At 29.2% G+C, this 22,890-nt stretch overlaps 13 non-coding genes across 13 annotated transcripts; all 13 read right to left on the bottom strand.

Annotated features, from left to right (window-relative positions):
* Positions 1–687: 687 nt before the first annotated feature.
* Positions 688–758, bottom strand: TRNAG-UCC. The gene has a single exon. It is a non-coding gene; the product is annotated as a tRNA-Gly (tRNA).
* A 657-nt stretch (positions 759–1,415) lies between these two features.
* Positions 1,416–1,487, bottom strand: TRNAG-UCC. The gene has a single exon. It is a non-coding gene; the product is annotated as a tRNA-Gly (tRNA).
* Positions 1,488–2,846: 1,359 nt separating this feature from the next.
* Positions 2,847–2,918, bottom strand: TRNAG-UCC. Its single transcript has one exon. It is a non-coding gene; the product is annotated as a tRNA-Gly (tRNA).
* A 2,795-nt stretch (positions 2,919–5,713) lies between these two features.
* Positions 5,714–5,786, bottom strand: TRNAG-UCC. The gene has a single exon. It is a non-coding gene; the product is annotated as a tRNA-Gly (tRNA).
* A 2,090-nt stretch (positions 5,787–7,876) lies between these two features.
* TRNAG-UCC lies at positions 7,877–7,948 on the bottom strand. The gene has a single exon. It is a non-coding gene; the product is annotated as a tRNA-Gly (tRNA).
* A 3,577-nt stretch (positions 7,949–11,525) lies between these two features.
* TRNAG-UCC lies at positions 11,526–11,597 on the bottom strand. The gene has a single exon. It is a non-coding gene; the product is annotated as a tRNA-Gly (tRNA).
* Positions 11,598–14,315: 2,718 nt separating this feature from the next.
* On the bottom strand, positions 14,316–14,387 carry TRNAG-UCC. The gene has a single exon. It is a non-coding gene; the product is annotated as a tRNA-Gly (tRNA).
* Positions 14,388–15,728: 1,341 nt separating this feature from the next.
* TRNAG-UCC lies at positions 15,729–15,800 on the bottom strand. The gene has a single exon. It is a non-coding gene; the product is annotated as a tRNA-Gly (tRNA).
* Positions 15,801–16,482: 682 nt separating this feature from the next.
* TRNAG-UCC lies at positions 16,483–16,555 on the bottom strand. Its single transcript has one exon. It is a non-coding gene; the product is annotated as a tRNA-Gly (tRNA).
* Positions 16,556–17,978: 1,423 nt separating this feature from the next.
* Positions 17,979–18,050, bottom strand: TRNAG-UCC. The gene has a single exon. It is a non-coding gene; the product is annotated as a tRNA-Gly (tRNA).
* A 1,352-nt stretch (positions 18,051–19,402) lies between these two features.
* On the bottom strand, positions 19,403–19,473 carry TRNAG-UCC. Its single transcript has one exon. It is a non-coding gene; the product is annotated as a tRNA-Gly (tRNA).
* Positions 19,474–20,867: 1,394 nt separating this feature from the next.
* On the bottom strand, positions 20,868–20,939 carry TRNAG-UCC. Its single transcript has one exon. It is a non-coding gene; the product is annotated as a tRNA-Gly (tRNA).
* A 592-nt stretch (positions 20,940–21,531) lies between these two features.
* TRNAG-UCC lies at positions 21,532–21,602 on the bottom strand. The gene has a single exon. It is a non-coding gene; the product is annotated as a tRNA-Gly (tRNA).
* Positions 21,603–22,890: the final 1,288 nt, after the last annotated feature.

Below are 22,890 nucleotides of genomic sequence, written 5' to 3'. Positions count from 1 at the left end.
TTCGAGAGGCTTAACGAATGCAAAGGTAATGCGTTTGCCGGAGTTGAACCCGGTCTATTGCTTGGGAAGGCAATTATCCTAACCGTTGGACTACAAACGCAATTTCATTATATGGTACTTTCTTTGTATAACGCTATGACATCTACATTCTCAACCGGGAATGTCATAATGTTATTGAGAATATGAATTATGTAATTTTCGAATCCCTATTTCTAGGTGAGGCCTAAACGCATATCCTTAAACAATTCTTGGATTCAATGCAATATTTCATCTTGTTTGTCTTCCTTAGGTTTGAACCAAAGACCTTCTTATGAAATTCAATGAGTAAGTTAAAAACAATAAATAATTAACAGAATATTTTTTACAAAAGTATACACTGACGGGGTCCATGTGTATTTATGAAAAAGTAAGTGATATAATAGAGGGTAATGTATAAAAAATATAAAAAATTACAAAAATCAAAATAATACGAAACTTTCATTTCAAGTTTCAACAACCGATTGAACAAACTTGTTTTAGTAGATATTTTAAAAATATTAAGAGGTGAATAAATTGATATCAAAATTACAAACTGGTAAAATATAAAAGAGTTTAGTCCATAGGTTGCTTAAATCGAGAAGCAAAACTTAACGAAATTAAGCTCTAGGGCTGCATGTTAATTCGAGAGCTTAACGAATGCAAAGGTAATGCGTTTGCCGGGAGTTGAACCCGGTCTATTGCTTGGAAGGCAATTATCCTAACCGTTGGACTACAAACGCAATTTCATTATATGGTACTTTCTTTGTATAACGCTATGACATCTACATTCTCAACCGGGAATGTCATAATGTTATTGAGAATATGAATTATGTAATTTTCGAATCCCTATTTCTAGGTGAGGCCTAAACGCATATCCTTAAACAATTCTTGGATTCAATGCAATATTTCATCTTGTTTGTCTTCCTTAGGTTTGAACCAAAGACCTTCTTATGAAATTCAATGAGTAAGTTAAAAACAATAAATAATTAACAGAATATTTTTTACAAAAGTATACACTGACGGGGTCCATGTGTATTTATGAAAAAGTAAGTGATATAATAGAGGGTAATGTATAAACAAATAATAAAAATTACAAAAATCAAAATAATACGAAGCTTTCATTTCAAGTTTCAACAACCGATTGAACCAACTTGTTTTAGTAGATATTTTAAAAATATTAAGAGGTGAATAAATTGATATCAAAATTACAAACTGGTAAAATATAAAGTTTGTTTAAAGTGTGAATATAAATTTTATTTAAAAAAATATATATAGAATTTATATAATAAATTATTAAATTTGAGAGTTTAGTCCATAGGGTTGCTTAAATCGAGAAGCAAACTTAACGAAATTATGCTCTAGGGCTAATTCGAGAGGCTTAACGAATGCAAAGGTAATGCGTTTGCCGGGAGTTGAACCCGGGTCTATTGCTTGGAAGGCAATTATCCTAACCGTTGGACTACAAACGCAATTTCATTATATGGTACTTTCTTTGTATAACGCTATGACATTTACATTCTCAACCGGGAATGTCATAATGTTATTGAGAATATGAATTATGTAATTTTCGAATCTCTATATCTAGGTGAGGCCTAAGCGATATCCTTAAACAATTCTTGGATTCAATGCAATATTTCATCTTGTTTGTCTTCCTTAGGTTTGAACCAAAGACCTTCTTATGAAATTCAATGAGTAAAGTTAAAAACAATAAATAATTAACAGAATATTTTTTACAAAAGTATACACTGACGGGGTCATGTGTATTTATGAAAAAGTAAGTGATATAATAGAGGGTAATGTATAAAAAATAATAAAAATTACAAAAATCAAATAATACGAAGCTTTCATTTCAAGTTTCAACAACCGATTGAACAACTTGTTTTAGTAGATATTTTAAAAATATTAAGAGGTGAATAAATTGATATCAAAATTACAAACTGGTAAAATATAAAAGATTTGTTTATAAGTGTGAATATAATTTTATTTAAAAAAATATATAAAATGGAATTTAATAAAAATTATTAAATTTAAAAGAGTTTAGTCATAGGGTGCTGTTCGAGTTAATGCAGAAACTTACGGATTCGAGAGGCTTAACGAATGCAAAGGTAATGCGTTTGCGGAGTTGAACCCAGGTCTATTGCTTGGAAGGCAATTATCCTAACCGTTGGACTACAAACGCAATTTCATTATATGGTACTTTCTTTGTATAACGCTATGACATTTACATTCTCAACCGGAATGTCATAATGTTATTGAGAATATGAATTATGTAATTTCGAATCCCTATTTCTAGGTGAGGCCTAAACGCATTATCCTTAAACAATCTTGGATTCAATGCAATATTTCTCTTGTTTGTTTCCTTAGGTTTGAACCAAAGACCTTCTTATGAAATTCAATGAGTAAGTTAAAAACAATAAATAATTAACAGAAAATTTTTTACAAAAGTATACACTGACGGGGTCCATGTGTATTTATGAAAAAGTAAGTGATATAATAGAGGGTAATGTATAAACAAATTAATAAAAATTACAAAAATCAAAATAATACGAAAGCTTTCATTTCAAGTTTCAACAACCGATTGAACCAACTTGTTTTAGTAGATATTTTAAAAATATTAAGAGGTGAATAAATTGATATCAAAATTACAAACTGGTAAATATAAAAGTTGTTTAATAGAAGTGTGAATATAAATTTTATTTAAAAAAATATATATAAAATGGGAATTTATATAATAAATTATTAAATTTGAGAAGAGTTTAGTCCATAGGGTTGCTTAACGAAATTATGCTCTAGGGCTAATTCGAGAGGCTTAACGAATGCAAAGGTAATGCGTTTGCCGGGAGTTGAACCCGGGTCTATTGCTTGGAAGGCAATTATCCTAACTGTTGGACTACAAACGCAATTTCATTATATGGTACTTTCTTTGTATAACGCTATGACATTTACATTCTCAACCGGGAATGTCATAATGTTATTGAGAATATGAATTATGTAATTTTCGAATCTCTATTATCTAGGTGAGGCCTAAGCGCATATCCTTAAACAATTCTTGGATTCAATGCAATATTTCATCTTGTTTGTCTTCCTTAGGTTTCGAACCAAAGACCTTCTTATGAAATTCAATGAGTAAGTTAAAAACAATAAATAATTAACAGAATATTTTTTACAAAAGTATACACTGGCGGGGTCATGTGTATTTATGAAAAAGTAAGTGTATATAATAGAGGGTAATGTATAAACAAATATAAAAATTACAAAAATCAAAATAATACGAAGCTTTCATTTCAAGTTTCAACAACCGATTGAATCAACTTGTTTTAGTAGATATTTTAAAATATTAGAGTGATTTGATATCAATTAAACTTATTAAAATTTTTTATGAAGTGTGAATAAATTGATATAAAATATATACAAAACTGTAATAATATTATAATGAAGAGTTTAGTCCATAAGGGTTGCTTAAATCGAGAAGCAAAACTTAACGAAATTAAGCTCTAGGGCTAATCGAGAGGCTTAACGAATGCAAAGGTAATGCGTTTGCGGGAGTCGAACCCAGGTCTATTGCTTGGAAGGCAATTATCCTAACCGTTGGTACTACAAACGCAATTTCATTATATGGTACTTTCTTTGTATAACGCTATGACATCTACATTCTCAACCGGGAATGTCATAATGTTATTGAGAATATGAATTATGTAATTTTCGAATCCCTATTTCTAGGTGAGGCCTAAACGCATATCCTTAAACAATTCTTGGATTCAATGCAATATTTCTTCTTGTTTGTCTTCCTTAGGTTCGAACCAAAGACCTTCTTATGAAATTCAATGAGTAAGTTAAAAACAATAATAATTAACAGAATATTTTGTTACAAAAGTATACACTGAGGGGTCCATGTATATTTATTAAAAAGTAAGTGATATAATAGAGGGTAATGTAGAAAAAAATAATAAAAATTACAAAAATCAAATAATACGAAACTTTCATTTCAAGTTTCAACAACCGATTGAAACAACTTGTTTTAGTAGATATTTTAAAAATATTAAGAGGTGAATAAATTGATATCAAAATTACAAACTGGTAAAATATAAAAGAGTTTATAGTCCATAAAGGTTGCTTTAAATCGAGAAGCGAAACTTAACGAAATTAAGCTCTAGGGCTGATGTTTGGTTGCGTAATTCGAGAGGCTTAACGAATGCAAAGGTAATGCGTTTGCCGGGAGTTGAAACCCAGGTCTATTGCTTGGAAGGCAATTATCCTAACCGTTGGACTACAAACGACAATTTCATTATATGGTACTTTCTTTGTATAACGCTATGACATCTACATTCTCAACCGGTAATGTCATAATGTTATTGAGAATATGAATTATGTAATTTTCGAATCCTCTATTTCTAGGTGAGGCCTAAACGCATATCCTTAAACAATTCTTGGATTCAATGCAATATTTCTTCTTGTTTGTCTTCCTTAGGTTTGAACCAAAGACCTTCTTATGAAATTCAATGAGTAAGTTAAAAACAATAAATAATTAACAGAATATTTTTTACAAAAGTATACACTGACGGGGTCCATGTGTATTTATGAAAAAGTAAGTGATATAATAGAGGGTAATGTATAAACAAATAATAAAATTACAAAAATCAAAATAATACGAAAGCTTTCATTTCAAGTTTCAACAACCGATTGAACCAACTTGTTTTAGTAGATATTTTAAAATATTAAGAGGTGAATAAATTGATATCAAAATTACAAACTGGTAAATATAAAAGTTTGTTTAATGGAAGTGTGAATATAAATTTATTTTAAAAAATATATATAAAATTGAATTTATATAATAATTATTAAATTTGAAGAGGTTTAGTCCTTAGGGTTGCTTAAATCGAGAAGCAAACTTAACGAAATTATGCTCTAGGGCTAATTCGAGAGGCTTAACGAATGCAAAGGTAATGCGTTTGCCGAGAGTTGAACCCGGGTCTATTGCTTGGAAGGCAATTATCCTAACCGTTGGACTACAAACGACAATTTCATTATATGGTACTTTCTTTGTATAACGCTATGACATTTACATTCTCAACCGGAATGTCATAATGTTATTGAGAATATGAATTATGTAATTTTCGAATCTCTATATCTAGGTGAGGCCTAAAGCGCATATCCTTAAACAATTCTTGGATTCAATGCAATATTTCATCTTGTTTGTCTTCCTTAGGTTCAACCAAAGACCTTCTTATGAAATTCAATGAGTAAGTTAAAAACAATAAATAATTAACAGAATATTTTTTACAAAAGTATACACTGACGGGGTCCATGTGTATTTATGAAAAAGTAAGTGATATAATAGAGGGTAATGTATAAACAAATAATAAAAATTACAAAAATCAAATAATACGAAGCTTTCATTTCAAGTTTCAACAACCGATTGAACCAACTTGTTTTAGTAGATATTTTAAAAATATTAAGAGGTGAATAAATTGATATCAAAATTACAAACTGGTAAAATATAAAAGTTTGTTTAATAGAAGTGTGAATATCAATTTTATTTAAAAAAATATATATATAATGGAATTTATATAATAAATTATTAAATTTGAAAAGAGTTTAGTCCATAGGGTTGCTAGGGTTGCTTAAATCGAGAAGCAAAACTTAACGAAATTATGCTCTAGGGCTAATTCGAGAGGCTTAACGAATGCAAAGGTAATGCGTTTGCCGGGAGTTGAACCCGGGTCTATTGCTTGGAAGGCAATTATCCTAACCAGTTGGACTATAAACGCAATTTCATTATATGGTACTTTCTTTGTATAACACTATGACATTTACATTCTCAACCGGGAATGTCATAATGTTATTGAGAATATGAATTATGTAATTTTCGAATCCCTATTTCTAGGTGAGGCCTAAACGCATATCCTTAAACAATCCTTGGATTCAATGCAATATTTCGTCTTGTTTGTCTTCCTTAGGTTCGAACAAAGACCTTTTTATGAAATTCAATGAGTAAGTTAAAAACAATAAATAATTAACAGAATATTTTTTACTAAAGTATACACTGACGGGGTCCATGTGTATTTATGAAAAAGTAAGTGATATAATAGCGGGTAATGTATAAAAAAATAATTAAAAATTACAAAAATCAAAATAATACGAAGCTTTCATTTCAAGTTTCAACAACCGATTGAAACAACTTGTTTTAGTTGATATTTTAAAAATATTAAGAGGTGAATAAATTGATATCAAAATTACAAACTGGTAAAATATAAAAGTTTGTTTAATAGAAGTGTGAATATAAATTTTATTTAAAAAATATATATATAATATGGAATTTATATAATAAATTATTAAATTTTAAAAGAGTTTAGTCCATAGGGTTGTTTAAATCGAGAAGCAAAACTTAACGAAATTACGCTCTACGGCTTGCTTAATTCGAGAGGCTTAACGAATACAAAGGTAATGCGTTTTCCGGGTGTTAAACCCGGGTCTATTGCTTGGAAGGTAATTATCCTAACCGTTGGACTACAAACGCAAATTCATTATATGGTACTTTCTTTGTATAACGCTATGACATCTACATTCTCAACTGGGAATGTCATAATGTTATTGAGAATATGAATTATGTAATTTTCGAATCCCTATTTCTATGTGAGGCCTAAACGCATATCCTTAAACAATCCTTGGATTCAATGCAATATTTCTTCTAGTTTGTCTTCCTTAGGTTTGAACCAAAGACCTTCTTATGAAATTCAATGAGTAAGTTAAAAACAATAAATAATTAACTGAATATTTTTTACAAAAGTATACACTCACGGGGTCCATGTGTATTTATGAAAAAGTAAGTGATATAATAGAGGGTAATGTATATACAATTAATAAAAATTACAAAAATCAAAATAATATGAAGCTTTCATTTCAAGTTTCAACAACCGAGTGAACCAACTTGTTTTAGTAGATATTTTAAAAATATTAAGAGGTGAATAAATTGATATCAAAATTACAAACTGGTAAATATAAAAGTTTGTTTAATAGAAGTGTGAATATAAATTTTATTTAAAAAAATATATATAATATGGAATTTATATAATAAATTATTAAATTTGAAAAGAGTTTAGTCCATAGGGTTGATTAAATCGACAAGCAAAACTTAACGAAATTATGCTCTAGGGCTAATTCAAGAGGCTTAACGAATGCAAAGGTAATGCGTTTGCCGGGAGTTGAACCCGGGTCTATTGCTTGGAAGGCAATTATCCTAACCGTTGGTATACAAACGCAATTTCATTATATGGTACTTTCTTTGTATAACGCTATGACATCTACATTCTCAACCGGGAATGTCATAATGTTATTGAGAATATGAATTATGTAATTTTCGAATCCCTATTTCTAGGTGAGGCCTAAACGCATATCCTTAAACAATCCTTGGATTCAATGCAATATTTCTTCTTGTTTGTGTTCCTTAGGTTTGAACCAAAGACCTTCTTATGAAATTCAATGAGTAAGTTAAAAACAATAAATAATTAACAGAATATTTTTTACAAAAGTATACACTGACGGGGTCCATGTGTATTTAAGAAAAAGTAAGTGATATAATAGAGGGTAATGTATAAAAAATAATAAAAATTACAAAAATCAAAATAATACGAAGCTTTCATTTCAAGTTTCAACAACCGATTGAAACAACTTGTTTTAGTAGATATTTTAAAAATATTACGAGGTGAATAAATTGATATCAAAATTACAAACTGGTAAAATATAAAAGAGTTTAGTCGATAAGGTTGCTTAAATCGAGAAGCCAAACTTAACGAAATTAAGCTCTAGGGCTGCATGTTTGGTTTGCGTAATTCGAGAGGCTTAACAAATGCAAAGGTAATGCGTTTGCCGGGAGTCGAACCCAGGTCTATTGCTTGGAAGGCAATTATCCTAACCGTTGGACTACAAACACAATTTCATTATATGGTACTTTCTTTGTATAACGCTATGACATTTACATTCTCAACCGGGAATGTCATAATGTTATTGAGAATATGAATTATGTAATTTTCGAATCTCTATATCTAGGTGAGGCCTAAGCGCATATCCTTAAACAATTCTTGGATTCAATGCAATATGTCTTCCTTAGGTTCGAACCAAAGACCTTCTTATGAAATTCAATGAGTAAGTTAAAAACAATAAATAATTAACAGAATATTTTTTACAAAAGTATACACTGACGGGGTCCATGTGTGTTTATGAAAAAGTAAGTGATATAATAGAGGGTAATGTATAAACAAATAATAAAAATTACAAAAATCAAAATAATACGAAGCTTTCATTTCAAGTTTCAACAACCGATTGAACCAACTTGTTTTAGTAGATATTTTAAAAATATTAAGAGGTGAATAAATTGATATCAAAATTACAAACTGGTAAAATATAAAAGTTTGTTTAATGGAAGTGTGAATATAAATTTTATTTTAAAAAATATATATAAAATTGAATTTATATAATAAATTATTAAATTTGAAGAGAGTTTAGTCCTTAGGGTTGCTTAAATCGAGAAGCAAAACTTAACGAAATTATGCTCTAGGGCTAATTCGAGAGGCTTAACGAATGCAAAGGTAATGCGTTTGCCGGAGAGTTGAACCCGGGTCTATTGCTTGGAAGGCAATTATCCTAACCGTTCGACTACAAACACAATTTCATTATATGGTACTTTCTTTGTATAACGCTATGACATTTACATTCTCAACCGGAAATGTCATAATGTTATTGAGAATATGAATTATGTAATTTTCGAATCTCTATATCTAGGTGAGGCCTAAGCGCATATCCTTAAACAATTCTTGGATTCAATGCAATATTTCATCTTGTTTGTCTTCCTTAGGTTCAAACCAAAGACCTTCTTATGAAATTCAATGAGTAAGTTAAAAACAATAAATAATTAACAGAATATTTTTTACAAAAGTATACACTGACGGGGTCCATGTGTATTTATGAAAAAGTAAGTGATACAATAGAGGGTAATGTATAAACAAATAATAAAAATTACAAAAATCAAAATAATACGAAGCTTTCATTTCAAGTTTCAACAACCGATTGAACCAACTTGTTTTAGTAGATATTTTAAAAATATTAAGAGGTGAATAAATTGATATCAAAATTACAAACTGGTAAAATATAAAAGTTTGTTTAATAGAAGTGTGAATATCAATTTTATTTAAAAAATATATATATATAATGGAATTTATATAATAAATTATTAAATTTGAAAAGAGTTTAGTCCATAGGTTGCTAGGGTTGCTTAAATCGAGAAGCAAAACTTAACGAAATTATGCTCTAGGGCTAATTCGAGAGGCTTAACGAATGCAAAGGTAATGCGTTTGCCGGGAGTTGAACCCGGTCTATTGCTTGGAAGGCAATTATCCTAACCGATTGGACTATCAAACGCAATTTCATTATATGGTACTTTCTTTGTATAACACTATGACATTTACATTCTCAACCGGGAATGTCATAATGTTATTGAGAATATGAATTATGTAATTTTCGAATCCCTATTTCTAGGTGAGGCCTAAACGCATATCCTTAAACAATCCTTGGATTCAATGCAATATTTCGTCTTGTTTGTCTTCCTTAGGTTCGAACCAAAGACCTTCTTATGAAATTCAATGAGTAAGTTAAAAACAATAAATAATTAACAGAATATTTTTTACAAAAGTATACACTGACGGGGTCCATGTGTATTTATGAAAAAGTAAGTGATATAATAGAGGGTAATGTATAAAAAAATAATAAAAATTACAAAAATCAAAATAATACGAAGCTTTCATTTCAAGTTTCAACAACCGATTGAAACAACTTGTTTTAGTTGATATTTTAAAAATATTAAGAGGTGAATAAATTGATATCAAAATTACAAACTGGTAAAATATAAAAGTTTGTTTAATAGAAGTGTGAATATAAATTTTATTTAAAAAATATATATATAATATGTAATTTATATAATAAATTATTAAATTTTAAAAGAGTTTAGTCCATAGGGTTGTTTAAATCGAGAAGCAAAACTTAACGAAATTACGCTCTACGGCTTGCTTAATTCGAGAGGCTTAACGAATACAAAGGTAATGCGTTTTCCGGGTGTTAAACCCGGGTCTATTGCTTGGAAGGTAATTATCCTAACCGTTGGACTACAAACGCAAATTCATATGTGGTACTTTCTTTGTATAACGCTATGACATCTACATTCTCAACTGGGAATGTCATAATGTTATTGAGAATATGAATAATGTAATTTTCGAATCCCTATTTCTATGGTGAGGCCTAAACGCATATCCTTAAACAATCCTTGGATTCAATGCAATATTTCTTCTTGTTTGTCTTCCTTAGGTTTGAACCAAAGACCTTCTTATGAAATTCAATGAGTAAGTTAAAAACAATAAATAATTAACTGAATATTTTTTACAAAAGTATACACTCACGGGGTCCATGTGTATTTATGAAAAAGTAAGTGATATAATAGAGGGTAATGTATATACAATTAATAAAAATTACAAAAATCAAAATAATATGAAGCTTTCATTTCAAGTTTCAACAACCGAGTGAACCAACTTGTTTTAGTAGATATTTTAAAAATATTAAGAGGTGAATAAATTGATATCAAAATTACAAACTGGTAAAATATAAAAGTTTGTTTAATAGAAGTGTGAATATAAATTTTATTTAAAAAAATATATATAATATGGAATTTATATAATAAATTATTAAATTTGAAAAGAGTTTAGTCCATAGGGTTGATTAAATCGACAAGCAAAACTTAACGAAATTATGCTCTAGGGCTAATTCAAGAGGCTTAACGAATGCAAAGGTAATGCGTTTGCCGGGAGTTGAACCCGGGTCTATTGCTTGGAAGGCAATTATCCTAACCGTTGGTATACAAACGCAATTTCATTATATGGTACTTTCTTTGTATAACGCTATGACATCTACATTCTCAACCGGGAATGTCATAATGTTATTGAGAATATGAATTATGTAATTTTCGAATCCCTATTTCTAGGTGAGGCCTAAACGCATATCCTTAAACAATCCTTGGATTCAATGCAATATTTCTTCTTGTTTGTGTTCCTTAGGTTTGAACCAAAGACCTTCTTATGAAATTCAATGAGTAAGTTAAAAACAATAAATAATTAACAGAATATTTTTTACAAAAGTATACACTGACGGGGTCCATGTGTATTTAAGAAAAAGTAAGTGATATAATAGAGGGTAATGTATAAAAAAATAATAAAAATTACAAAAATCAAAATAATACGAAGCTTTCATTTCAAGTTTCAACAACCGATTGAAACAACTTGTTTTAGTAGATATTTTAAAAATATTACGAGGTGAATAAATTGATATCAAAATTACAAACTGGTAAAATATAAAAGAGTTTAGTCGATAAGGTTGCTTAAATCGAGAAGCCAAACTTAACGAAATTAAGCTCTAGGGCTGCATGTTTGGTTTGCGTAATTCGAGAGGCTTAACAAATGCAAAGGTAATGCGTTTGCCGGGAGTCGAACCCAGGTCTATTGCTTGGAAGGCAATTATCCTAACCGTTGGACTACAAACACAATTTCATTATATGGTACTTTCTTTGTATAACGCTATGACATTTACATTCTCAACCGGGAATGTCATAATGTTATTGAGAATATGAATTATGTAATTTTCGAATCTCCAAATCTAGGTGAGGCCTAAGCGCATATCTTAAACAATTCTTGGATTCAATGCAATATTTCATCTTGTTTGTCTTCCTTAGGTTCGAACCAAAGACCTTCTTATGAAATTCAATGAGTAAGTTAAAAACAATAAATAATTAACAGAATATTTTTTACAAAAGTATACACTGACGGGGTCCATGTGTATTTATGAAAAAGTAAGTGATATAATAGAGGGTAATGTATAAACAAATAATAAAAATTACAAAAATCAAAATAATACGAAGCTTTCATTTCAAGTTTCAACAACCGATTGAACCAACTTGTTTTAGTAGATATTTTAAAAATATTAAGAGGTGAATAAATTGATATCAAAATTACAAACTGGTAAAATATAAAAGTTTGTTTAATAGAAGTGTGAATATAAATTTTATTTAAAAAATATATATTAAAATGGAATTTATATAATAAATTATTAAATTTGAAAAGAGTTTAGTCCATAGGGTTGCTTAAATCGAGAAGCAAAACTTAACGAAATTACGCTCTACGGCTTGCTTAATTCGAGAGGCTTAACGAATGCAAAGGTAATGCGTTTGCCGGGAGTTAAACCCGGTTCTATTGCTTGGAAGGCAATTATCCTAACCGTTGGACTACAAACGCAATTTCATTATATGGTACTTTCTTTTTATAACGCTATGACATTTACATTCTCAACCGGGAATGTCATAATGTTATTGAGAATATGAATTATGTAATTTTTCGAATCTCTATATCTAGGTGAGGCCTAAGCGCATATCCTTAAACAATTCTTGGATTCAATGCAATATTTCATCTTGTTTGTCTTCCTTATGTTCGAACCAAAGACCTTCTTATGAAATTCAATGAGTAAGTTAAAAACAATAAATAATTAACAGAATATTTTGTTACAAAAGTATACACTGAAGGGGTCCATGTATATTTATTAAAAAGTAAGTGATATAATAAAGGGTAATGTAGAAAAAAATAATAAAAATTACAAAAATCAAATAATACGAAACTTTCATTTCAAGTTTCAACAACCGATTGAACAAACTTGTTTTAGTAGATATTTTAAAAATATTAAGAGGTGAATAAATTGATATCAAAATTACAAACTGGTAAAATATAAAAGAGTTTAGTCCATAAGGTTGCTTAAATCGAGAAGCGAAACTTAACGAAATTAAGCTCTAGGGCTGCATGTTTGGTTTGCGTAGTTCGAGAGGCTTAACGAATGCAAAGGTAATGCGTTTGCTTGGAGTTGAACCCAGGTCTATTGCTTGGAAGGCAATTATCCTAACCGTTGGTATACAAACGCAATTTCATTATATGGTACTTTCTTTGTATAACGCTATGACATCTACATTCTCAACCGGGAATGTCATAATGTTATTGAGAATATGAATTATGTAATTTTGAATCCCTATTTCTAGGTGAGGCCTAAACGCATATCCTTAAACAATCCTTGGATTCAATGCAATATTTCTTCTTGTTTGTGTTCCCTAGGTTTGAACCAAAGACCTTCTTATGAAATTCAATGAGTAAGTTAAAAACAATAAATAATTAACAGAAATTTTTTACAAAAGTATACACTGACGGGGTCCATGTGTATTTATGAAAATGTAAGTGATATAATAGAGGGTAATGTATAAACAAATAATAAAAATTACAAAAATCAAAATAATACAATGCTTTCATTTCAAGTTTCAACAACCGATTGAACCAACTTGTTTTAGTAGATATTTTAAAAATATTAAGAGGTTAATAAATTGATATCAAAATTACAAACTGGTAAAATATAAAAGTTTGTTTAATAGAAGTGTGAATATAAATTTTATTTAAAAAAATATATATAAAATGGAATTTATATAATAAATTATTAAATTTGAGAAGAGTTTAGTCCATAGGGTTGCTTAACGAAATTATGCTCTAGGGCTAATTCGAGAGGCTTAACGAATGCAAAGGTAATGCGTTTGCCAGGGAGTTGAACCCGGTCTATTGCTTGGGAAGGCAATTATCCTAACGTTGGACTACAAACACAATTTCATTATATGGTACTTTCTTTGTATAACGCTATGACATTTACATTCTCAACCGGGAATGTCATAATGTTATTGAGAATATGAATTATGTAATTTTCGAATCTCTATATCTAGGTGAGGCCTAAGCGCATATCCTTAAACAATTCTTGGATTCAATGCAATATTTCATCTTGTTTGTCTTCCTTAGGTTCGAACCAAAGACCTTCTTATGAAATTCAATGAGTAAGTTAAAAACAATAAATAATTAACAGAATATTTTTTACAAAAGTATACACTGGCGGGGTCCATGTGTATTTATGAAAAAGTAAGTGATATAATAGAGGGTAATGTATAAACAAATAATAAAAAATTACAAAAATCAAAATAATACGAAGCTTTCATTTCAAGTTTCAACAACCGATTGAACCAACTTGTTTTAGTAGATATTTTAAAAATATTAAGAGGTGAATAAATTGATATCAAAATTACAAACTGGTAAAATATAAAAGAGTTTAGTCCATAAGGTTGCTTAAATCGAGAAGCGAAACTTAACGAAATTAAGCTCTAGGGCTGCATGTAACGAATGCAATGGTAATGCGTTTGCCAGGAGTCGAACCCAGGTCTATTGCTTGGAAGGCAATTATCCTAACCGTTGGACTACAAACGCAATTTCATTATATGGTACTTTCTTTGTATAACGCTATGACATCTACATTCTCAACCGGGAATGTCATAATGTTATTGAGAATATGAATTACGTAATTTTCGAATCCCTATTTCTAGGTGAGGCCTAAACGCATATCCTTAAACAATTCTTGGATTCAATGCAATATTTCATCTTGTTTGTCTTCCTTATGTTCGAAACAAAGACTTTCTTATGAAATTCAATGAGTAAGTTAAAAACAATAAATAATTAACAGAATATTTTGTTACAAAAGTATACACTGAAGGGGTCCATGTATATTTATTAAAAAGTAAGTGATATAATAGAGGGTAATGTAGAAAAAAATAATAAAAATTACAAAAATCAAATAATACGAAACTTTCATTTCAAGTTTCAACAACCGATTGAACAAACTTGTTTTAGTAGATATTTTAAAAATATTAAGAGGTGAATAAATTGATATCAAAATTACAAACTGGTAAAATATAAAAGAGTTTAGTCCATAAGGTTGCTTAAATCGAGAAGCGAAACTTAACGAAATTAAGCTCTAGGGCTGCATGTTTGGTTTGCGTAATTCGAGAGGCTTAACAAATGCAAAGGTAATGCGTTTGCCGGGAGTTAAACCCAGGTCTATTGCTTGGAAGGCAATTATCCTAACCATTGGACTACAAACGAAATTTCATTATATGGTACTTTCTTTGTATAACGCTATGACATCTACATTCTCAACCGGGAATGTCATAATGTTATTGAGAATATGAATTATGTAATTTTCGAATCCCTATTTCTAGGTGAGGCCTAAACTCATATCCTTAAACAATCCTTGGATTCAGTGCAATATTTCTTCTTGTTTGTCTTCCTTAGGTTTGAACCAAAGACCTTCTTATGAAATTCAATGAGTAAGTTAAAAACAATAAATAATTAACAGATAATTTTTTACAAAAGTATACACTGACGGGGTCCATGTGTATTTATGAAAAAGTAAGTGATATAATAGAGGGTAATGTATAAACAAATAATAAAAATTACAAAAATCAAAATAATACAAAGCTTTCATTTCAAGTTTCAACAAGCGATTGAACCAACTTGTTTTAGTAGATATTTTAAAAATATTAAGAGGCGAATAAATTGATATCAAAATTACAAACTGGTAAAATATAAAAGTTTGTTTAATGGAAGTGTGAATATAAATTTTATTTTAAAAAATATATATAAAATTGAATTTATATAATAAATTATTAAATTTGAGAGAGTTTAGTCCTTAGGGTTGCTTAAATCGAGAAGCAAACTTAACGAAATTATGCTCTAGGGCTAATTCGAGAGGCTTAACGAATGCAAAGGTAATGCGTTTGCCGAGAGTTGAACCCGGGTCTATTGCTTGGAAGGCAATTATCCTAACCGTTGGACTACAAACACAATTTCATTATATGGTACTTTCTTTGTATAACGCTATGACATTTACATTCTCAACCGGAAATGTCATAATGTTATTGAGAATATGAATTATGTAATTTTCTAATCTCTATATCTAGGTGAGGCCTAAGCGCATATCCTTAAACAATTCTTGGATTCAATGCAATATTTCATCTTGTTTGTCTTCCTTAGGTTCAAACCAAAGGACCTTCTTATGAAATTCAATGAGTAAGTTAAAAACAATAAATAATTAACAGAATATTTTTTACAAAAGTATACACTGAAGGGGTCCATGTGTATTTATGAAAAAGTAAGTGATATAATAGAGGGTAATGTATAAACAAATAATAAAAATTACAAAAATCAAAATAATACGAAGCTTTCATTTCAAGTTTCAACAACCGATTGAACCAACTTGTTTTAGTAGATATTTTAAAAATATTAAGAGGTGAATAAATTGATATCAAAATTACAAACTGGTAAAATATAAAAGTTTGTTTAATAGAAGTGTGAATATCAATTTTATTTAAAAAATATATATATATATAATGGAATTTATATAATAAATTATTAAATTTGAAAAGAGTTTAGTCCATAGGGTTGCTAGGGTGCTAAATCGAGAAGCAAAACTTAACGAAATTATGCTCTAGGGCTAATTCGAGAGGCTTAACGAATGCAAAGGTAATGCGTTTGCCGGGAGTTGAAACCCGGGTCTATTGCTTGGAAGGCAATTATCCTAACCGTTGGACTACAAACGCAATTTCATTATATGGTACTTTCTTTGTATAACGCTATGACATCTACATTCTCAACCGGGAATGTCATAATGTTATTGAGAATATGAATTATGTAATTTTCGAATCCCTATTTCTAGGTGAGGCCTAAACTCATATCCTTAAACAATCCTTGGATTCAGTGCAATATTTCTTCTTGTTTGTCTTCCTTAGGTTTGAACCAAAGACCTTCTTATGAAATTCAATGAGTAAGTTAAAAACAATAAATAATTAACAGATAATTTTTTACAAAAGTATACACTGACGGGGTCCATGTGTATTTATGAAAAAGTAAGTGATATAATAGAGGGTAATGTATAAACAAATAATAAAAATTACAAAAATCAAAATAATACAAAGCTTTCATTTCAAGTTTCAACAAGCGATTGAACCAACTTGTTTTAGTAGATATTTTAAAAATATTAAGAGGCGAATAAATTGATATCAAAATTACAAACTGGTAAAATATAAAAGTTTGTTTAATGGAAGTGTGAATATAAATTTTATTTTAAAAAATATATATAAAATTGAATTTATATAATAAATTATTAAATTTGAAGAGAGTTTAGTCCTTAGGGTTGCTTAAATCGAGAAGCAAAACTTAACGAAATTATGCTCTAGGGCTAATTCGAGAGGCTTAACGAATGCAAAGGTAATGCGTTTGCGAGAGTTGAACCCGGGTCTATTGCTTGGAAGGCAATTATCCTAACCGTTGGACTACAAACACAATTTCATTATATGGTACTTTCTTTGTATAACGCTATGACATTTACATTCTCAACCGGAAATGTCATAATGTTATTGAGAATATGAATTATGTAATTTTCTAATCTCTATATCTAGGTGAGGCCTAAGCGCATATCCTTAAACAATTCTTGGATTCAATGCAATATTTCATCTTGTTTGTCTTCCTTAGGTTCAAACCAAAGACCTTCTTATGAAATTCAATGAGTAAGTTAAAAACAATAAATAATTAACAGAATATTTTTTACAAAAGTATACACTGAAGGGGTCCATGTGTATTTATGAAAAGTAAGTGATATAATAGAGGGTAATGTATAAACAAATAATAAAAATTACAAAAATCAAAATAATACGAAGCTTTCATTTCAAGTTTCAACAACCGATTGAACCAACTTGTTTTAGTAGATATTTTAAAAATATTAAGAGGTGAATAAATTGATATCAAAATTACAAACTGGTAAAATATAAAAGTTTGTTTAATAGAAGTGTGAATATCAATTTTATTTAAAAAAATATATATATATAATGGAATTTATATAATAAATTATTAAATTTGAAAAGAGTTTAGTCCATAGGGTTGCTAGGGTTGCTTAAATCGAGAAGCAAAACTTAACGAAATTATGCTCTAGGGCTAATTCGAGAGGCTTAACGAATGCAAAGGTAATGCGTTTGCCGGGAGTTGAACCCGGGTCTATTGCTTGGAAGGCAATTATCCTAACCGTTGGACTACAAACGCAATTTCATTATATGGTACTTTCTTTGTATAACGCTATGACATCTACATTCTCAACCGGGAATGTCATAATGTTATTGAGAATATGAATTATGTAATTTTCGAATCCCTATTTCTAGGTGAGGCCTAAACTCATATCCTTAAACAATCCTTGGATTCAGTGCAATATTTCTTCTTGTTGTCTTCCTTAGGTTTGAACCAAAGACCTTCTTATGAAATTCAATGAGTAAGTTAAAAACAATAAATAATTAACAGAATATTTTTTACAAAAGTATACACTGACGGGGTCCATGTGTATTTATGAAAAAGTAAGTGATATAATAGAGGGTAATGTATAAAAAATAATAAAAATTACAAAAATCAAAATAATACAAAGCTTTCATTTCAAGTTTCAACAACCGATTGAACCAACTTGTTTTAGTAGATATTTTAAAAATATTAAGAGGTGAATAAATTGATATCAAAATTACAAACTGGTAAAATATAAAAGTTTGTTTAATGGAAGTGTGAATATAAATTTTATTTAAAAAATATATATAAAATGAATTTATATAATAAATTATTAAATTTGAAAGAGTTTAGTCCGCTTAAATCGAGAAGCAAAACTTAACGAAATTATGCTCTAGGGCTAATTCGAGAGGCTTAACGAATGCAAAGGTAATGCGTTTGCCGGAGTTGAACCCGGGTCTATTGCTTGGAAGGCAATTATCCTAACCGTTGGACTACAAACGCAATTTCATTATATGGTACTTTCTTTGTATAACGCTATGACATTTACATTCTCAACCGGAATGTCATAATGTTATTGAGAATATGAATTATGTAATTTTCGAATCTCTATTCTAGGTGAGGCCTAAGCGCATATCCTTAAACAATTCTTGGATTCAATGCAATATTTCATCTTGTTTGTCTTCCTTAGGTTGAACCAAAGACCTTCTTATGAAATTCAATGAGTAAGTTAAAAACAATAAATAATTAACAGAATATTTTTTACAAAAGTATACACTGACGGGGTCCATGTGTATTTATGAAAAAGTAAGTGATATAATAGAGGGTAATGTATAAAAAATAATAAAAATTACAAAAATCAAAATAATACGAAGCTTTCATTTCAAGTTTCAACAACCGATTGAACAACTTGTTTTAGTAGATATTTTAAAATATTAAGAGTGAATAAATTGATATCAAAATTACAAACTGGTAAATATAAAAGTTTGTTTAATAGAAGTGTGATGGAATTTATATAAAATTATTAAATTTGAAAAGAGTTTAGTCCATAACTTAAATCGAGAAGCAAAACTTAACGAAATTATGCTCTAGGGCTAATTCGAGAGGCTTAACGAATGCAAAGGTAATGCGTTTGCCGGGAGTTGAACCCGGTCTATTGCTTGGAAGGCAATTATCCTAACCGTTGGACTACAAACGCAATTTCATTATATGGTACTTTCTTTGTATAACGCTATGACATTTACATTCTCAACCGGGAATGTCATAATGTTATTGAGAATATGAATTATGTAATTTTCGAATCCCTATTTCTAGGTGAGGCCTAAACGCATATCCTTAAACAATTCTTGGATTCAATGCAATATTTCATCTTGTTTGTCTTCCTTAGGTTTGAACCAAAGACCTTCTTATGAAATTCAATGAGTAAGTTAAAAACAATAAATAATTAACAGAATATTTTTTACAAAAGTATACACTGACGGGGTCCATGTGTATTTATGAAAAAGTAAGTGATATAATAGAGGGTAATGTATAAAAAATAATAAAAATTACAAAAATCAAAATAATACAAAGCTTTCATTTCAAGTTTCAACAACCGATTGAACCAACTTGTTTTAGTAGATATTTTAAAAATATTAAGAGGTGAATAAATTGATATCAAAATTACAAACTGGTAAAATATAAAAGTTTGTTTAAGAAGTGTGAATATAAATTTTATTTTAAAAAATATATATTTGAATTTATATAATAAATTATTAAATTTGAAAGAGTTTAGTCCTTAGGGTTGCTTAAATCGAGAAGCAAAACTTAACGAATTATGCTCTAGGGCTAATTCGAGAGGCTTAACGAATGCAAAGGTAATGCGTTTGCCGGAGTTGAACCCGGGTCTATTGCTTGGAAGGCAATTATCCTAACCGTTGACTACAAACGCAATTTCATTATATGGTACTTTCTTTGTATAACGCTATGACATTTACATTCTCAACCGGGAATGTCATAATGTTATTGAGAATATGAATTATGTAATTTTCGAATCTCTATTCTAGGTGAGGCCTAAGCGCATATCCTTAAACAATTCTTGGATTCAATGCAATATTTCATCTTGTTTGTCTTCCTTAGGTTGAACCAAAGACCTTCTTATGAAATTCAATGAGTAAGTTAAAAACAATAAATAATTAACAGAATATTTTTTACAAAAGTATACACTGACGGGGTCCATGTGTATTTATGAAAAAGTAAGTGATATAATAGAGGGTAATGTATAAAAAATAATAAAAATTACAAAAATCAAAATAATACGAAGCTTTCATTTCAAGTTTCAACAACCGATTGAACCAACTTGTTTTAGTAGATATTTTAAAAATATTAAGAGGTGAATAAATTGATATCAAAATTACAAACTGGTAAAATATAAAAGTTTGTTTAATAGAAGTGTGAATATAAATTTTATTTTAAAAATATAATAAAATGAATTTATATAATAAATTATAAATTGAAAAGAGTTTAGTCCTTAGGGTTGCTTAAATCGAGAAGCAAAACTTAACGAAATTATGCTCTAGGCTAATTCGAGAGGCTTAACGAATGCAAAGGTAATGCGTTTGCCGGGAGTTGAACCCGGGTCTATTGCTTGGAAGGCAATTATCCTAACCGTTGGACTACAAACGCAATTTCATTATATGGTACTTTCTTTGTATAACGCTATGACATTTACATTCTCAACCGGGAATGTCATAATGTTATTGAGAATATGAATTATGTAATTTTCGAATCCTATTTCTAGGTGAGGCCTAAGCGCATATCCTTAAACAATTCTTGGATTCAATGCAATATTTCATCTTGTTTGTCTTCCTTAGGTTGAACCAAAGACCTTCTTATGAAATTCAATGAGTAAGTTAAAAACAATAAATAATTAACAGAATATTTTTTACAAAAGTATACACTGACGGGGTCCATGTGTATTTATGAAAAAGTAAGTGATATAATAGAGGGTAATGTATAAAAAATAATAAAAATTACAAAAATCAAAATAATACGAAGCTTTCATTTCAAGTTTCAAAACCGATTGAACCAACTTGTTTTAGTAGATATTTTAAAAATATTAAAGGTGAATAAATTGATATCAAAATTACAAACTGGTAAATATAAAAGAGTTTAGTCCATAAGGTTGCTTAAATCGAGAAGCAAACTTAACGAAATTAAGCTCTGGGCTGCATGTTTGGTTTGCTTAATTCGAGAGGCTTAACGAATGCAAAGGTAATGCGTTTGCCGGGAGTTGAACCCGGTCTATTGCTTGGAAGGCAATTATCCTAACCGTTGGACTACAAACGCAATTTCATTATATGGTACTTTCTTTGTATAACGCTATGACATCTACATTCTCAACCGGGAATGTCATAATGTTATTGAGAATATGAATTATGTAATTTTCGAATCTCTATTTCTAGGTGAGGCCTAAACGCATATCCTTAAACAATTCTTGGATTCAATGCAATATTTCATCTTGTTTGTCTTCCTTAGGTTTGAACCAAAGACCTTCTTATGAAATTCAATGAGTAAGTTAAAAACAATAAATAATTAACAGAATATTTTTTACAAAAGTATACACTGACGGGGTCCATGTGTATTTATGAAAAAGTAAGTGATATAATAGAGGGTAATGTATAAACAAATAATAAAAATTACAAAAATCAAAATAATACAAAGCTTTCATTTCAAGTTTCAACAACGATTGAACCAACTTGTTTTAGTAGATATTTTAAAAATATTAAGAGGTGAATAAATTGATATCAAAATTACAAACTGGTAAAATATAAAAGTTTGTTTAATAGTGTGAATATAAATTTTATTTAAAAAAATATATATAAAATTGAATTTATATAATAAATTATTAAATTTGAAGAGTTTAGTCCTTAGGGTTGCTTAAATCGAGAAGCAAAACTTAACGAAATTATGCTCTAGGGCTTAATTCGAGAGGCTTAACGAATGCAAAGGTAATGCGTTTGCCGGAGTTGAACCCGGGTCTATTGCTTGGAAGGCAATTATCCTAACCGTTGGACTACAAACGCAATTTCATTATATGGTACTTTCTTTGTATAACGCTATGACATTTACATTCTCCGGGAATGTCATAATGTTATTGAGAATATGAATTATGTAATTTTCGAATCCTATTTCTAGGTGAGGCCTAAACGCATATCCTTAAACAATTCTTGGATTCAATGCAATATTTCTTCTTGTTTGTCTTCCTTAGGTTTGAACCAAAGACCTTCTTATGAAATTCAATGAGTAAGTTAAAAACAATAAATAATTAACAGAATATTTTTTACAAAAGTATACACTGACGGGGTCCATGTGTATTTATGAAAAAGTAAGTGATATAATAGAGGGTAATGTATAAAAAATAATAAAAATTACAAAAATCAAAAATAATACAAAGCTTTCATTTCAAGTTTCAACAACCGATTGAACCAACTTGTTTTAGTAGATATTTTTAAAAATATTAAGAGGTGAATAAATTGATATCAAATTACAAACAAAATATAAAAGTTTGTTTAATGGAAGTGTGGAATTTATATAAAATTATTAAAAAGAGTTTAGTCCTTAGGGTTGCTTAAAT

The sequence above is a fragment of the Ipomoea nil genome, unplaced genomic scaffold (genome assembly GCF_001879475.1).
Source record: "Ipomoea nil cultivar Tokyo-kokei standard unplaced genomic scaffold, Asagao_1.1 scaffold2802, whole genome shotgun sequence".
Classification (NCBI taxonomy): domain Eukaryota; kingdom Viridiplantae; phylum Streptophyta; class Magnoliopsida; order Solanales; family Convolvulaceae; genus Ipomoea; species Ipomoea nil.
Note: the sequence above shows the minus strand (reverse complement) of the source record. Positions and strands in the feature narration are given on the sequence as shown.